Source organism: Arachis hypogaea, chromosome 1 (assembly GCF_003086295.3).
Source record: "Arachis hypogaea cultivar Tifrunner chromosome 1, arahy.Tifrunner.gnm2.J5K5, whole genome shotgun sequence".
In the NCBI taxonomy this organism is placed as follows: domain Eukaryota; kingdom Viridiplantae; phylum Streptophyta; class Magnoliopsida; order Fabales; family Fabaceae; genus Arachis; species Arachis hypogaea.
Window position 1 is genome coordinate 52549822 of NC_092036.1, and position 19241 is coordinate 52569062.

The 19241-nt window shown below is 35.1% G+C and overlaps 1 non-coding gene across 1 annotated transcript; it reads right to left on the reverse strand.

Moving 5' to 3' along the window:
* Nucleotides 1-18402: 18402 nt before the first annotated feature.
* Nucleotides 18403-18506, reverse strand: LOC112717254 (small nucleolar RNA R71). Its single transcript, XR_003160610.1, has one exon. It is a non-coding gene; the product is annotated as a small nucleolar RNA R71 (small nucleolar RNA).
* Between the last annotated feature and the right edge of the window lie 735 nt (nucleotides 18507-19241).

Genomic DNA, 19241 nt, shown 5'->3' on the forward strand with positions numbered 1-19241 from the left:
CTCAACGAATGAAGGCAAGTCAAGTAGTTTAGCTAACTCCGATTCACAAGTCCTAATCCTCTCCCTTGGGAAGGATAGCGTTAGTGACTAGAGAGTCAACCAACAATTTCCAATTACAATTTAACTCTTGAGTCTTCCAACTCAAGGGTCTCCTATTAATCAACTCCAGAGCCAAGTTGAAAGCCTACTCCATTAACATGGATGCCATTTTCGCATGCATGTAATGAGAATAGGAGGAAGACATGGCAATTAAACTCAATTGAAAATAATCAACAAATAATGAAATTAAACAGAAAAGTATCCTTACATTAATTAATTCTAAAATCGAAGGTATCCATATAACTCTAAACTAAGTAAATAGGAGATAAAAGAGTAAGGGAATAGACAACAAACTATAATAATAGAAACTTCAACGGAGGTAGTAACTCTTCTCAATATCCAATTCAAAAGCATAAAACTAGAAAAATCTCTGAATGTGAAGAACCCTAGAAGAAGTAGTAATTTCTCTCCAAGATTCCTAAAACTAAAACTAAAACTAAAAACTGAGAATGTGTGAATGTCTCTTGAGTCCCTGCTGTCCCATGGCTCTAGTCTGTGTTTCTGGGCCGAAAACTGGGTCCAAACTCAGCCCGAAATCGCCCCCAGCATTTTCTGCAAATTCTGCACGTGGCACATGTCACGCGTGTGCGTCAATGGTCTTTTGCGCGTTCACGCGTATGCGTCAGGTACGCGTCCGCGTCTCTATGAAATGCACCAAGTTGCGCGTACGTGTCAGGTACGCGTGCGCGTCAATTCTCGCTGGCCAGCTCCTTGGTTTCTTGTGTTCCTTCCATTTTTGCAAGCTTCCTTTCCATCCTCTAAGCCATTCCTGCCCTATAAAGCCTGAAAACACTTAACACACGGATCACGGCATCGAATGGTATAAAGGGAAATTAAAAGTACACAATTTAAGGGCTCAGGAAGCAAGTTTTCAATCATAGAACAAAATTGGGAAGGATTTGTAAAACCATGCAGTTTGTATGAATAAGTGTGCAAAGAACTGATAAAAACCACTCAATTTAGCACAAGATAAACCATAAAATAGTGGTTTATCAGTAATACATTATCATCATCAAACACTAACACAATCATCATTCAACATAATCATAATTAATCAACATGTCACACATTTCCATCAACTTTATTACTCAACACAATCACTCTCCATAAGTCATCAAACATTTCAACGATTCACATTCATAATCAAACTCATCAATCATCAATCTTTCTATTAGGTTTACTAACTTTTTAACATACTTACATGCTTCAACCTATCTTATGGTCATCTAACCTATGTTTTCACGAGACATTATATATTATTTACGAGAAACTGAAACCATATCTTGGCCGATTCCTCCCCAAACTCAAATCCACCACAATTCAAGATTCAAAGACTCCAATTCACACCCAAAGATTTCAGCCACCAAAGGTCCAACAATCAAGCTCTCAACATCATCAATGTACTCCAAATAAACAATATTCAATCTAATCCCACAATATATCACCATAATCAATATTCAAGCTTACTAATTCGGTAATCAACAAACGGTATAAGGCACTTACCTTTACCCACTAATCCTTAAGCAATACCCACAAGGAATCAAGGCTAGTGAACCCCTAAAACATAAAAATCATAAAGGAATAAAATTCCTCAAACCCTAAACCCGAATTTTATACACCAGCAGAAATGGAGATAGGAAAACATGAGTTACTTACAATTTTGTTTAGATGAAATTGAAGAGCTCGATGAGCCCGACGCGTGGCCACAAACGGCTCGTCAATCGAAGCTCCGGATCAAAAGTTATGTTGGATTGAATTAAGAACCAACGATTTGGAATTATTTGCTTGTTCTTCCCCCTTGCTCCCAAATTTCAGCGTGTTTCATTAAGTGGGAGGGGAAGGAATGGCTGAAGCCATTAAATGTGAGTGTGGTGAGTTGGGCCTTGGGCCCAATATGGGTCCGGTTCAACCGATTTGGCTCGTTGGCCCAATTTTAGGCCAAAATCTTTAAAATTAGTGTCAAAATTTTTTTCTACCTCATTTAACTATGAAATTCTATTTTCTAATTTCTTTAATTAATTATTAATTTATTGGCTAATTACTTATTAATTTTGTGAGTTTTACAAAACCTGCCAAAGGTATTGAAAAGACCTTTTTTCTCTTCTCGCTTCTCCCCGAAGTCCTTGCTAGCTACAAGTAAGAACTTTAACTTTTGTATTATAACTATTGCTTATTTTTATATGATTATATGTGTGTTATATCTCTAACTTATTCATGTTTGTAAAATTAGCAAAAAAAGCGTGGCCATATCTCCAATCAACTGCTACCCTTCCAAAAGCGTGGCCGTTGACCCTTTTCGTCACGTTTTTGAAGCGTGGCAAGAAAAAACGTGGCCAAATCACTATTTAATCACCACTCTCACAAAAGCGTGGCCATTGACTACTTTTGCCCACGCTTTTAAAGCGTGGCAAAAAAAAGCGTGGCCATAGGCCTTTTTTCTTGTAGTGTAGTGTAGTCATATTTGTAAATTAATTCTATTTTTTGCTCATTTTTTTAATTGTGGATAATGAGATCAGAAAATGCATTGAATATTTGAACTTGATGAGTCTTTTTTTCATTTGCTAGAAATCTGTCACAACTCATAATATTTTTTGTTGAAGTTTGATTTGTGTTTCATAGTTTTTAAGATAAGTCTCTTCCTTTCTAATCTGGTTGATGGTGATTAAAGTATGTTCAAAGTTAAAAGAAATGTTAAGCAATTTTTTCCAAAATTCAAACATAGTTTATGATAGGATGTAATGTCACTATTTCATCCATGTAGCAAAGCCTCGTTAGGAATGGGATATAGGATAATTTTTATTTTTATTGTTGCATTGCATAAGGTAAGAGGGCATGGATGTGTGTGCGAAAATTTGTGTGATGTATTATTATACATTGAGTTTGAACATCGAATTATAAAGGCCAACGCATTATAAGAACCAACGAATATCTACCAATTTCTTCATGTGAGGTCTCAGCTTTCCATTCTTCAATTTTTGACTTGCATTTGATAAACTTATATTAGTAAGTGGAAAATAGTACTTTTATGATGGTGATTCTTTTTTCAAGTAATGCTGGCAGGTGTTAATGCTAGCCAGCTTTTGGATGTGGTATTAATCATCCCATGATGAATGTGGCATGGAACAATTGAATAACTTGTCATATTCGTTGGGACATTGATCAAAGTTAGTTAGAAGGCCCTGAATTTGACATTTTTGAAGATGACATGCTTGATCATGTGAACATTGATCATGATGAGAATGTATGTATAGATGTCAATGAGTTATGATAATGTTCTAATTGCTTAATGGCTGGTAACGATACTATTTTACTTATATTTTAGAATATGATAAGGATCCTTCACATGGTAGCAATGAAGCTGAAAATTGATTTGTGGCAAGCCAATAATTGATAAGTTAGATAAAATCGATACAATAATGGTCAAGATGTATTTTTTCAACTGCACATAATTTTTTTTATGAATTCACGTTTTTGCTATTGCATGATCAAGTACCTTTTATTCATGTAATTTTTGGAATCTTGGCTCCAAAGCTCTATTTATTAAGTATGATACAAAGTATAATATACTTTTAAAAAAAAAGATAATAAGCATTATTAGGTCTTTACCGGAGATGTTACCCTTTTTACATTTACAATTTACATACATACATATAAGAGCAATTCTTTGATGCTTTTTTTACTCCGGTTAGTTTTGGTTATTTTCTTTAGATCGAGATGTGTTTCTTTATTATAATCTTAGTTTTTGACTTTTTTATATTAGATGCAAATAATGCAATGGTAATTGAACCTGTTTTAATGAATGATGCTGGTTTTGAACTTTAATTTTCTATAAATATCCACCATCAAGTTCATTTGATCATGTAACCTTTCCAAATGTATCTGCTATTATTTGATCTTAGGGTATTATGATTGGCTTACTTTTATATACACACTCAATCAGAATTCTAGTTTTGAAAATATAGTAATGGGCTTCTTTTTCTATTTGTTCTATTTTCTTACAGCACTAATGATGCAGTTATGGAGGAAATAAAGAAAGACTACATGCTACAACATGGTGGGGGGAAATTTCTAGAATGTAGCCTATTAAATATCAATGTAAATGCCAAAGATTGTTATATATGTTGTTAAGCTGATACATGGTGCATTAGAACCATTGCTGTGTTTGTAAATTATTTTTTCAAATTTGTATTCAATTAGAATAAGAATGAAAGAAGTAACGAACTCCAAAATGAGTTTTGATTATTGTTAAAGGAATTGAAGTCAAGAATTGAGGGGAAATAGATAAATGGAGTGTTATTCATGTTAGTTCCTTTGTTTAAAGGTTTTCCAAATGCTTTTATGGCACTCCATGACTTGAATCATCCAAACAGAGCTATTGTCTCATACATTAACTTAAACAAATATGTTTTCTTGTTATTCATGTTTTTTACGTTAACTACATCTTAAACTAAATTCACCATATTAGAAACACAAGATGATTGCTACTTTAAAACAAAATGTCACAGCTTAAGCATTATGATCCAGAAGACCAAACAAATCAAAGTTATTTTCATAGGAAAAAATTACTTTCAACTTGATCCACTAATAAATAAACTATGATTACAGATATTAAAAGGAGATCCAATATTTAGTCACAGAAGAATATTATATTTTACAAAATTTCTTGGAACACAAAAGACAAACAAATCAAAACAAAATATTGGTTCATTTTCAAGTTTTTAATTATAGTATCGGGGTAGGTAATTAATAAAAGAGATTCTCATTGTACAATCTTATGTATATCTACACAGTTCTTTACAACAACATATGCGAAAAATCATAATATCCTAAACTAGTATTAATGTACATCTACACAGTTTTTTTTTTTACAAATCAATCATTTTTCCGTGTCCTCCATGTTCATAGGATGCCACATTTTAATGTGCCAACCATTCCATATGTTTACTAAAATTGCATTGACTACATGTCATTTCTGGTGATAAGTGTCCGATCTAACCCTTGTAATTCCCAAATCCACACAGCATGCCTCGTTGGCGACGTTGAATTCTAATTATACAACATAAAGCTGAGTAAGCTTCGATGTTCCAAGACCTAGGAGTAAAAAAAAGATACTTTACCATAACTTTCATGATTCTTCAAAATATTCATGGAACCCTCAAATAGGTCCGTGGTCACAGAATGTCGATGTTGTATTTGATATTGTCAACAAACAGCATATACACTCTAAATTGGATAAGACCAAAATCAAGTGGATAAAGAGATAGAAAAACACAATAAATTAAAAAAGATAATAGCTTAATTAAGTATTGGAGACTTAAAAACTTCTAAAGTATACGAAATTAAAATCTGACACAATTGTGTTGGAAAAAAATGATAATGGGATAGCAATTGCAAATTAACTAGTTCATTAATTCTTCTATAGTAAGGTTAATAGCTTTAAGCATAGTGTTTTTAGTTGCAATTCCTTTTCTCTACAATAAACCAAGCACTTTGTGCTTAATCTTTATTCTGTGATATAGAAAAACAAAAAGATTAGTGTTACTCAACTCCACTCCCTTAAGTAGTTGATATCTTAACTAAACCACTCTTAGCACCAACTTTTGAGATCAAAGTTTCAAAGCTAAAGCAAAAATCAATTTTAATTAGCAAAAGATATATCTAAGATTATGTTTGAGAAGGGATGTATAGAGTAATAACACAGTTAAGCAATTCTCAAATATTTTGAGGCAAGGTAGCACAGTTTGTTATAAGCTACTATCACTTATATTGTTCATTGTTTCTATTCCTAATCTAATGTGAAATTTCTCGTACAAAACACCACGTATTGAATTTTGGCTCTTCAGAATCATTGCCCTACTTTTACAACAAAAGTTAAACTTCAAATAAGAAAAAAGTAGGAACTTTATTCAATTAAAAATTAAAATAGTTTCTACCAACCAAATTACAACAATCAAATTCAATCATTCAAGCATAATCAAAGGCTCCTAATCCATTTTAAAAATTTTCACTAGTTTATTATAAAATGCCTTTGAAATTAAAACAACATTCAAGTAAAACTATTAAACTCATAAATAAATCCATTGCCAATGGAAATTGCACATTTGCGCACTTTTCAGAAGGCATATTCTGGCACACGAAAAATACTCAAGTTCACATAAAATTTTCATAGAAAAGAAAATAAAGTAAAATAAAAATAAAATAGAACCTCAAAGGAGTAGGTCACAGAGATAGAGGTGGAGGGAGAAAGACAAAGATCAGAGTCGCTGGTGAAAAAGAGGAACAAAGAGGCGACAGAAAACAATAAAGTGGTGGACCTGAGTGTAACGGCAACAGCGTCAGCATGTTGCAACGTTGAAGATAGCACGGTGCAGGGGAGAACGAGAAACCGCGCAGATAGAGAGGATTAGAGAACGAGCACGGCGCAGGGAGGGGATCAGAAAGCGAGCTACCTCAGAGAGGAAGGCACTAGAAATGAGCGATGTTGATAGGAAGGTGAGAGAGGGACAAAAATTCTAGCAGAGCTTTGGTCTCTTTAGTCTTTTCTTTGAAACTCAAGTTAAAAGAGATAAGAGGAATATGTAAAATAAAGAAATTAGAGGGATCAATATTTAATTATTGATTTTTTGAAAGTAAAAAAAAAAATAGAATTTATTTTGTAAATATTTTAGTGATGGTTAATCATACTCCCGCATAAAAATAAGAGCAAGGAATCCATGGCCTATTATTTAGAGTAAATATCTCTTCTGGTCGTTAATCGTTTGTTGAAGGATAAAGCGTACTTTTACAATTTAAAATCTTTTTGGTCTTTAATCATCTAAGTAAATAATTTAAGCAGCTTTTATAACTAATTGTCAAACAAAGACTTTGTAAGACTACAAATTTTTAAAAATTAAATAATTATTTATTTTACAATTTATTCTATTTAATCAAGATTATATTTTCGGAGATTTTTACATATAAATCGAGTAATTTCCTAATTATAATTTGAAGTTCTAGTAACTGAGAAATAATGGAAATTTTATATACTATATTTTGAATATTTAGTTTCGAACCTTATTTTATAAACAAAGAAAAATTTATTTATTTATCTATAATTTTGAATTAGAAGTATTTAATTAAAAATAATTTTTAATTTAAAAAAAATAAATAGTATTCTTAATATTAATTATATTGATTAAATTTAGTTTTAAATTAATACTCTATCCTAACCTTAAATCCCCAATTTTAAAACCTTAACTTCACTAACTCTAACCTCTTTCACCCAAATCACACATGAAACCCTCCTTCACACCTGTTCATCCCCAAATGAGCCACGTTCACTCCCACCATCACTCACCAATGCTATTCCCTACCCTTCTAACACTCAGCACAAACCACACACCACACACCACACACAACCAATAAACAAGCATGCACACAGACACATACATAGAGGGAAAGAGGGATCCGAGAGAGTGAGGGAGCCCAAGAGGAAGACGCAGAGGGGGGAGCTGCTTTCTGTTGCTGCCGTTGACTCGTGCCTTGTCGCGGCATGCCACCGCCACTGTCAAGGCTGTTGTTGCCGTCATCATCGTGGTATGTGGGCTTCGCGCATAGAGAAGAAACAGAACGTGATGGGAAAGGGAGGGGGACCATTCCCGCCGCTGTCGTACGCTCCGTCGCCACTGCTGAAGGCTGCGCCGCCATGCCTCTGGTCCTGGATGGAGTCCACCATCCGAGCTGCCACCAGAAGGATCCACCACCGTCGAACCCTAGCAATCACTGTCAGAGGAGCCATTGTCGGGTGAAAGCCTAGCGGTCACAGCTGCTGTACAAGCCACCAATAGGGAGAGCCGCTGTTGTGTGAGGGAAGATGAAAGTGACAAAGGTTCCTAGTGCTACCGTCGTGGTGGAAGAAACCTAGATAGAGAAATGAACGAGGAGCTCCAAGAGAGGGAGCGTTGTTCTTCTACTGTTTCTGCCCGGCATCCCTGCTACCAGAATTCTTGGGCACCACCATCGTTCTTGGTGAGTTAATAGTGTCTAGCTATTATAATCACCACCTCTGAACCTTATTTGCTCTATAACAACCCTCTGTGTGCTTTTGATGTTCCTGGCTTCACTGTATTTTTTGGAATTGTCACAACTGAAGCTCGTCATTCGAGAAGGCAAGCTGCTGCGTCCTCTACTTTGTTCTGACACCGAATTCTCCGTTCGTAACCCTGTAACACTTCCATTCATACTCTGTTTGACACCCTATTTCTCTTCTATGTTTTTATCTTAACTTCAATATTTGATATCTTCATTTTAGTATCGATGTATTCTGATGGAACTGTCAAAGTTGTGGTTGTTTTGAGCGGGATTAAAATTGGTGTTGCTGCCGCCATCTCGGTCACATTGGAATTGTCGCTGCTGCTATGAATTTAAAGTAAGCGGATTTATCGTGGTTAATTCTTTCGGGTTCAGCCAATTGACGTAGGAGGTTTTATTTTGAAATTAACTGTTTAAAATTATGAATGCCATGGAGGTCTAGTGGATATTTGCAAATAATTTATGATTGCTTGGAATGGCTGAATGATGAGTTTGAATTGAGGCTGTGATTGATATTGGTTTTCTGATTTTGATGGAGTTATTGAAATTTTGATTTTGTGTGATTATGATTAATTGGTTGAGTTGTGACTGTGAAAGGTGATTAAATTAGTGGTATTGTTAAATTGTAATATGACGAGTTAATTATTGAAGAAATTGTCGTTTTGATAATTGCTGAATGGAGTTGGATTTGAGTTTGCTTTGGAAAGTTATGAATCTGAGGGAGCCCGCATGGGTGGTGAAGTCCAATTTTTAAGAGGAGATTCTACCCAATTGTATGTAAAAGTAACCAAAAACGTGGTTTTATTTCAAAAATCTAATTTATAAATTTATTTTGAAACATGATTTTATAGTGGAAAATATTTTATTTACATATTTACTCATATTGAGAAACGGGTTTTGTATTGAAAATTTGTTTTATTAGTAATAAATTGAGAATTAGAAAAGATTTTGACATTGGAACTAGTTGGATTTTCAGATTTATAAATATTTTGGATATTAGACTTGGCCTGCTGGTTTATTGGAAGTAATCTGTGAGAATTGAAAATAGGTTTTTAGTACTAAATTTGATTCGTTTGAATTATCAAAAATGTTTTATGAGAATTGGAAATGGTTTGGTTGGAACCTTGGAAGGGTGGTATAGTCCGAATCTTAGAGAAAGTGCTGTCGAAATTTTTATAAAATTCTAAGACTTTATTTAAGGTGTTATTTAAAAGCCAATCTGATTTATGAATATTGTTTGATTTTGAATTATTACGAAAAGAGTTATTTTCAATCTGATTTATTAAGAAAAAGTATAATCTTTTAAATTCACTCTTTTGAGAAGAGATTTTGTTTTAAATTATGATATGAATTCGGTTTGTTAAGAAAAAGAAAGAATGAGAAAAGAGAACATGGCACGTGTGATTATGAAATGTTTAAAAGGTTACGAGAGGGTGACGAAAAGTAAATGGTTATGGTGCTGATGGGAAAATGTTAAGCTATGGGCTTTATATGTGAATGATTGTGCGGGGACGCCCGTGTGTATGGAACAGCTTCCAGGAGAAAGGGGCACATGCTTTAGCTGGAGAATCAGCACCTGCAAGTACTTGCAGAGGTCATGTTTGGCATAATTCAGCTGGAAAATCAGTGCCTGCAAAAAGCAAAAACTTGCAGAGATTATACCGCTAGAATCCCTTATCTGACTTGCGAGTCGGATTGCGTTAGGTGCGCGTCGAAACCGACAAATGAGTTCATTACCTGTGCTAGGAATAGACATGCATCATATTGTTTACGTGATGCGTGAGCATCTTTTCTATCTTTTCCTAGTGAATTTGCATCTAATTTGTTGAGTTTAATTAACAATTAATTATGTTTTAGCCACAATGGATGCTATTTTGAGTTTTGTGCAATATTGTTTATTTTAGGTAGCATTCGACCGAATTTGATGGAGTTTCTGCAGCTCAAGATTTAAAGGAGATAGCAGCGAGGAGAGACGCGTACGCGTGACTAACGCGTACGCGTGACTAACGCGTACGCGTGATTTGGAGCTTTCCATGGCGACGCGTGCACGTGACTGACGCGTACGTGTGAATTGAAGAATTGCACAGTGACGCGTACGCGTGAGCGACGCGTCCGCGTAACTCACAGAAAAGACCATCGACGCGTAAGCGTGACTGACGCGTACGCGTGACATGCGCCACATGTAGAAAACGCAGAAAATGCTGGGGGTGATTTCTGGGCCCCATTTTAGTATCCAAGTTAGGCGCGGATCCAGTTAAGCCAAGTGGTCCCCACGTTACAAGACGCAGAGTAGTTAGTTAATTCTGATTTAAATTCAAATTTGATTTTAAAATAGAAAAAGATATTATCTTAATTTTAAATATTAGATTTCAAATTTATTAGGATTAGTTATAAATAGGAACTCTGTACATTTAGACAGGGACACATTTTATTTTACCTGAATCCTTATTTTCCCTCTCAATCATGAGCAACTAAACCTCCATTGTTAAGGTTAGGAGCTCTGTCTATTTTCGTGGATTGATTCGTTTGATCTTTCTAATCTAATCCATGTTTAGATTTATATTTCAATAATTGTTTTCGTTCTTTAATTTATGAACATTGGGTGGAACGGAAGTATGACCCATGTTCTGATTGGGTTCTTGTAAAACTTGGAAAATCTCTTTACTTGAACAACAGCTTGAAAATATATTATACTGAATTTCTAATTGTTTGTATTTAACTGGATACGTGACATATAATCCCCTTATTTTTGGATAATTAGGATTCTTTTGGCATATAAACTAGAGATTGATCATCACCTTCTAATTGGAATTAATTGACCAAGGAATTGGCAATTAATGAATTTTAGAGGAGACTAGGAAGGTCTAAGGAATTAGGGTCTAGTCACATATAGTTTGCCATGAAATTAAATCTTGCATGATTAAATTAATTAGTAATAAAAGTTAATCCGGAAATTAGATAACTTTGAAACCTTAACTGCTTTCTCAAATATTTTATTCCCAACTCATTGCTGCTGACTTTCTGAAATTTTTAAAGTACTGTTTAATGCTCTTAGAATATCTCAAAACCATTTTCTGCTTCCCTAACTAATCCTATCAAACGCTATTGTTGCTTGATCTATCAATCCTCGTGGGATCGACCCTTACTCACGTAAGGTATTACTTGGTACGACCCGGTGCACTTGCCGGTTAGTAGTGTTGGTTGTAAAATACCGCAAACCCACGCGTACGCGTCATTCATGATTTTGGCACTCCACGTAAAAGCGTCAATGACGCGTACGCGTAACCTGGAAAAAATGGCGTAAATATGTATTTGAATAGAGAGTTGTGCATGCGCGCAGCTGGCTTCGCACGAATTGCACAAAACCCAGGGCATACGTACGCGTGCCTGACGCTTACGCGTCCTTAAGAAAATTTCACGCCCCATGCGTACGCGTGCTTTACGCGTACGCGTCGCCTGCGCCGCACAACTACATTAATTCGCTGCCCATTTTTCATTTTCTTTCCCCCTCTCCCAATCCTAATTCTCTCTTGTTCTTTTATCATAATATTTGTATCTTTCTATTTTTCCGATTTTCTTTGCTTGAGGACAAGCAAATATTTAAGTTTGGTGTTGACACTTCGCTTAAAGCTTTTCTGTTTATTCTTATGGCTCCAAAAAGGGAGGCGAATCATCTTCACGGAGGAGCACAACCTGAAGAATAAAGTAACCGCTAGGATAACTAAGGTGGTTGAGTTCCTTTTATATTTTTATTTCTCCCCTCTTTTTCTATGTTATGTTTCGGTTTTTCTGCTATTTTACGTTGTTTGTTGCATGATCCTTTATTAGTGAGAATCCTAGGTCTAGTTTAGTTTTCCCTTAAGTGCTTTAATTCTGAAAGATGTCTCATGTATTGCCCACTGAGCTTGAAATAAAAAAAAATTAAAAGTGATATATTGCATGAGAGATTGAGTTAATTCTAAAAATACTTTTATTTACTTAAATGTGGTTGTATTAATTGTAATTCTGAATGCATGATATGAACAGTGCATATTTGAATTTGAATCAAGGGATGTTGATGTATAAGGAACAGGAATTTAGAGAATTATTATGACTTCTCTGAAATAAACAAAAATTTAATCCTTGAAGGAAAAGAAACAGCAAAAGAAAAAAATAACTAAATAAATAAATAAATAATAATAAAAGCAAGGTCCAAGGCTCTGAGCATCAATGACTAGGGAGGTCACACATGATTAAAAGCTCAAAGAGTTGTTTCCCTAGTCATATGCTTGTAGTGCGATTGTGTCAAGTAATCCTTGAGACAGAACACTTAGAGTCGAGACCAAGTGCGTTTAACAGAGTATGCCAAAGGCTTTGAGCACCACTGTCTGGGAGTAACTGAAAGAAAAATCAGAACTCAAAGAGAGTTCCCCAATTAAGTGCTTGTGGTGTTTCTGTATAAAGTAATCCTTGAGACAAAACATTTAAAGTCACGGCTAGGCTCAAGGTGCAAAGCACCAAAGAAAAATAAATTAAACTAAATTTTGCTGTGTTCAGGGATTAAACTGAAATATAAGGGTCAGAGAATTCATAATATTATCCGGATTCTAATTCTGAATGACATTAACATTCTTCTGATTCAAAGGAGAGTGAAATGGCAAACCTATTAAGGATTGCAGTTGTAAACCCCACTATAAGAAGAGACACGAGCTTAATCGAACTTTCGTTCTCGTGCAAATTCACATCATAAGCTTATATTAGTTTTGGTTGCTTGAGGACAAGCAACAGTTTAAGTTTGGTGTTGTGATGCGTGAGCATCTTTCCTATCTTTTCCTAGTGAATTTGCATCTAATTTGTTGAGTTTAATTAAAAATTAATTATGTTTTAGCTACTATGGATGCTATTTTGAGTTTTGTGCAATATTGTTTATTTTAGGTAGCATTCGACTGGATTTGATGGAGTTTCTGCAGCTCAAGATTTAAAAGAGATAGCAGCGAGGAGCGATGCGTACGCGTGACTGACACGTACGCGTGATTTGGAGCTTTCCATGGCGACGTGTGCGCGTGATTGACACGTATGCGTGAATTGAAGAATTGCACAGCGACGCGTACGCGTGAGCGACGCATCCGCGTAACGCACAGAAAAGACCATCGATGCGTACGCATGACTGACGCGTACGCGTGACATGCGCCACGTGCAGAAAACACAGAAAATGCTGGGGGTGATTCTGGGTCCCATTTTAGCATCCAAGTTAGGTGCGGATCCAGTTAAGCCAAGTGGTCCCCACGTTACAAGACGCAGAGTAGTTAGTTAATTCTGATTTAAATTCAAATTTGATTTTAAAATAGAAAAAGATATTATCTTAATTTTAAATATTAGATTTCAAATTTATTAGGATTAGTTATAAATAGGAACTTTGTACATTTAGACAGAGAAACATTTTATTTTACCTGAATCCTTATTTTCCCTCTCAATCATGAGCAACTAAACCTCCATTGTTAAGGTTAGGAGCTCTGTCTATTTTCATAGATTGATTCGTTTGATCTTTCTAATCTAATCCATGTTTAGATTTATACTTCAATAATTGTTTTCGTTCTTTAATTTATGAACATTGGGTGAAACGGAAGTATGACCCATGTTCTAATTGAGTTCTTATAAAACTTGGAAAAGCTCTTTACTTGAACAACAGCTTGAAAACATATTATACTGAATTTCTAATTGTTTGTATTTAACTGGATATGTGACATATAATCCCCTATTTTTGGATAATTAGGATTCTTTTGGCATATAAACTACAGATTAATCATCACCCTCTAATTGAAATTAATTGACCAAGGAATTTGCAATTAATGAATTTTAGAGGAGACTAGGAAGGTCTAAGGAATTAGGGTCTAGTCACATATAGTTTGCCATGAAATTAAATCTTGCATGATTAAATTAATTAGTAATAAAAGTTAATCCGGAAATTAGATAACTCTGAAACCTTAAATGCTTTTTCAAATATTTTATTCCCAACTCATTGCTGCTGACTTTCTGAAAATTTTTAAAGTACTGTTTAATGCTCTTAGAATATCTCAAAACCATTTTCTGCTTGCCTAACTAATCCTATCAAACGCTATTGCTGCTTGATCCATCAATCCTCATGGGATCGACCCTTACTCACGTAAGGTATTACTTGGTACGACCCGGTGCACTTACCGGTTAGTAGTGTGGGTTATAAAATACCGCATCATTACGCATTTGTTTTGGTTATGTTTGCTTGTTGTACTTTTCTGTGATTGTGTATGTGTTGTGTTTGTTTCTCTTTATGTGCTTTAGTTAGTATGTTTGTTGGGGGTTTCGGTGGCTACTGCTGACTAGAATTTTCTTAAATAATTTAACTTATTGAGAACTAATTGATGAGCGGATAATTTATACGCTTTTTGGCATTGTTTTTAGGTAGTTTTTAGTAAGTTCAAGCTACTTTTAGGGATGTTTTCATTAGTTTTTATGTTAAATTCACATTTTTGGACTTTACTATGAGTTTGTGTGTTTTTCTGTGATTTCAGGTAATTTCTGGCTGAAATTGAGGGACTTGAGCAAAACTCTGAAAAGGGCTGACAAAAGGACTGCTGATGCTGTTGGAATCTGACCTCCCTTCACTCAAAATGGATTTTCTGGAGCTACAGAACTCCAAATGGCGCACTCTTAACGGCGTTGGAAAGTAGACATCCAGAGCTTTCCAGCAATATATAATAGTTCATACTTTATTCGGAAATTGATGACGTAACTTGGCATTGAACGCCAAGTACATGCTGTTGTCTGGAGTTAAACGCTAGAAACACGTCATGACCCGGAGTTGAACGCCCAAAACACGTTATAACTTGGCGTTCAACTCCAATAAAAGCCTCAGCTCGTGGATAGATCAAGCTCAGCCCAAACATACACCAAGTGGGCCCCGGAAGTGGATTTATGCATCAATTACTTACTCATGTAAACCCTAGTAGCTAGTCTAGTATAAATAGGATAAGTTACTATTATATTAGACATCTTTTGACAGTTTAATCTCTTGACTGTTTAGCCTTTGATTATTCGGTCTCTTGATCACTCAAGGGGGCTGGCCATTCGGCCATGCCTGAACCTTTTACTTATGTATTTTCAACAGTGGAGTTTCTACACACCATAGATTAAGGGTGTGGAGCTCTGTTGTACCTCAAGCTTCAATACAATCACTATTACTTTTTATTCAATTCTCTTTTATTCTTATTCCAAGATATACGTTATACTTAACTTGATGAATGTGATGATCCGTGACACTCATCATCATTCTCACCTATGAACGTACGTGACTGACAACCACTTCCGTTCTACCTTAGGCCGGGCGCATATCTCTTAGATTCCCCAACAGAATCTTCGTGGTATAAGCTAGATGGATGGCGGCATTCATGAGGATCCGGAAAGTCTCACCTTGTCTGTGGTATTCCGAGTAGGATCCTGGGAATCCGGAAAGTCTAACCTTGTCTGTGGTATTCCGAGTAGGATTCCGGTATTGAATGACTGTGACGAGCTTCAAACTCCTGAAGGCTGGGCGTTAGTGACAAACGCAAAAGAATCAATGGATTCTATTCCAACCTGATTGAGAACTGACAGATGATTAGCCGTGCTGTGACAGAGCATAGGAACGTTTTCACTGAGAGGACGGGATGTAGCCATCAACCAAGGGTGATGCCTCCAGACGATTAGCCGTGCAGTGACAGCGCATAGGATCATTTTCCCGAGAGGATTGAAAGTATCCACCGATGATGGTGATGCCCTACATACAGCTTGCCATGGAAAGGAGTAAGAAGGATTGAAGGAAGAGTGAGTAGTGAAGCAGTGTTTCAAGAGGAGCACAACATCTCCATACACCTATCTGAAATTCTCACTATTGATTTACATAAGTATTTCTATCCCTTTTTATTTTCTTTTTATTATTAATTTTCGAAAACCCATAAACCAATTTAATCTGCCTAACTGAGATTTACAAGGTGACCGTAGCTTGCTTCATACCAACAATCTCTGTGGGATCGACCCTTACTCACGTAAGGTTTATTACTTGGACGACCCAGTACACTTGCTGGTTAGTTGAACGGAGTTGTGAATTCAACTGGTGCCATAATAATGATTTCATACAAGTACAAAAGAATATGGATCACAATTTCGTCCACCAAGTTTTTGGCGCCGTTGCCGGGGATTGTTCGAGTATGGACAACTGACGGTTCATCTTGTTGCTCAAATTAAGTAATTTTCTTTTCAAAAATCTTTTTCAAAATTTTTCTTTTCTTTTTCGTTTTTCTAACCATGTTTTTCAAAAAAATTAAAATAAAAATACAAAAAATTAGAAAATCTTAAAAATCAAAAATATTTTGTGTTTCTTGTTTGAGTCTTGTGTTAATTTTTAAGTTTGGTGTCAATTGCATGCTTTAAAATTTTTTCTTGCATTTTTTCGAAAACTCCATGCATTCATAGTGTTCTTCATGATCTTCAAGTTGTTCTTGACAAGTCTTCTTGTTTGATCTTGGTGATTTCTTGTTTTGTGTTGTTTGTTGTTTTTCATATGCATTTTTGTTTGTTAGAGTCCATGCATTACAAATTTCTAAGTTTGGTGTCTTGCATGTTTTCTTTGCATCAAAAATTTTCAAAAATATGTTCTTGATGTTCATCATGATCTTCAAAGTGTTCTTGGTGTTCATCTTGACATTCATAGCATTCTTGCATGCATTCATTGTTTTTATCTAAAAATTTCATGCATTGAGTATTTTTGTTGTTTTTCTCTCTCATAATTAAAAATTCAAAAATAAAATATATATATATATATATATCTTTTCCTTATTTCCCTCCAAATTTTCGAAATTTTGGGTTGACTTGGTCAAAAATTTTTAAAAATTAGTTATTTCTTACAAGTCAAGTCAAAATTTCAATTTTAAAAATCTTATCTTTTCAAAATCTTTTTCAAAAATCATATCTTTTTCATTTTTTTATAATTTTTGAAAATTTCAAAAATCTTTTTCAAAATATTTTCAAAATCTTTTTCTTATCTTTATATCATATTTTCGAAAATTAGCTAACAATTAATGTGATTGGTTCAAAAATTTGAAGTTTGTTACTTTCTTGTTAAGAAAGGTTCAATCTTTAAGTTCTAGAATCTTATCTTGTAGTTTCTTGTTAGTCAAGTCATTTTAAAAATGAGATCTTTTTATCTTTTATCTTATCTTTTCCAAAAATTTTATCTTTTTTAAAATTTGATTTCAAAATATCCTATCTAACCTCCTATCTTCTTATCTTTTCAAATTTGATTTCAAATCTTTTTCAATCAACTAACTAACTTTTTGTTTGTTTCTTATCTTTTTCAAAACTACCTAACTACTTTTCCCTCTCTAAATTTCGAAAATATCTCACCCCTTTTTCAAAAGTTCTTTTTAATTGACTAATTGTTTCATGTTTTAAATCTTAATTACATTTTATTTCTAATTTTCGAAAATTACTAACCTCCTTTTCAAAATTATTTTCGAAATTTCCCTTCTCTTTTCTTCTTCTATTTAATTATTTAATTACTAACACTTCTCTTCACCTCTCTTCATCCAAAAATCCGAATCTCCATCTCCATTCTTCTATCCCCTTTCTTCTTCTACTAACATAAGGGAATCTCTATACTGTGACATAGAGGATTCCTCTTTCTTTTCTTGTTTTCTTCTCTTTCATATGAGCAGGAACATGGAAAAAGGCACTCTTGTTGAAATTGATCCAGAACCTGAAAGGACTCTGAAGAGAAAATTAAGAGAAGCTAAATTACATTATTCTAAAGGTAACCTTTTAGAAATTTTCGAACAAGAGAAGGAGATGGCAGCCGAAAATAATAATAATGCAAGGAGAATGCTTGGTGACTTCACAAAGCCAACGTCCAAATTTGATGGAAGAAGCATCTCCATTCCTGCCATTGGAGCCAATAACTTTGAGCTGAAACCTCAGTTAGTTGCCTTAATGCAACAAAACTGCAAGTTTTATGGACTTCCATCTGAAGATCCTTATCAGTTTTTAACTGAGTTCTTGCAGATCTGTGAGACTGTAAAGACGAATGGAGTTGATCCTGAAGTCTACAGACTCATGCTTTTCCCTTTTGCTGTAAGAGACAGAGCTAGAATATGGTTAGATTCACAACCTAAGGATAGCCTGGACTCCTGGGATAAGCTGGTCACAGCCTTCTTGGATAAATTCTTTCCTCCTCAAAAGCTGAGCAAGCTAAGAGTGGATGTTCAAACCTTCAAACAAAAAGATGGTGAATCCCTCTATGAAGCTTGGGAAAGATACAAGTAGTTGACCAAAAGATGTCCATCTGACATGTTTTCAGAATGGACCATATTAGATATATTCTATTATGGTCTCTCTGAATTTTTGAAAATGTCACTGGACCATTCTGCAGGTGGATCTATTCACCTGAAGAAAACGCCTGAAGAGGCCCAAGAACTCATTGACATGGTTGCAAACAACCAATTTATGTACACCTCTGAGAGGAATTCTGTGAATAATGGGATACCTCAGAAGAAAGGAGTTCTTGAAATTGATGCTCTGAATACCATATTGGCTCAGAACAAAGTGTTGACTCAGCAGGTCAACATGATTTCTCAAAGTCTGAATGGATGGCAACATGCATCCAACAGTACTAAAGAGGCAGCTTCTGAAGAAGCTTATGATCCTGAGACCCCTGCCATGGCAGAGGTTAATTACATGGGTGAACCTTATGGAAACACCTATAACTCATCATGGAGAAATCATCCAAATTTCTCATGGAAGGATCAACAAAAGCCTCAACAAGGCTTTAACAATGGTGGATGCAATAGGCTGAGCAATAGCAAGTCATATCCATCATCTTCTCAGCAACAGACAGAGAATTCTGAACAAAACACTTCTAATTTAGCCAATATAGTCTCTGATCTGTCAAAGGCCACTTTCAGTTTCATGAATGAAACAAGATCCTCCATTAGAAATTTGGAAGCACAAGTGGGCCAGCTGAGTAAGAAAGTCATTGAAACTCCTCCCAGTATTCTCCCAAGTAATACAGAAGAGAATCCAAAAGG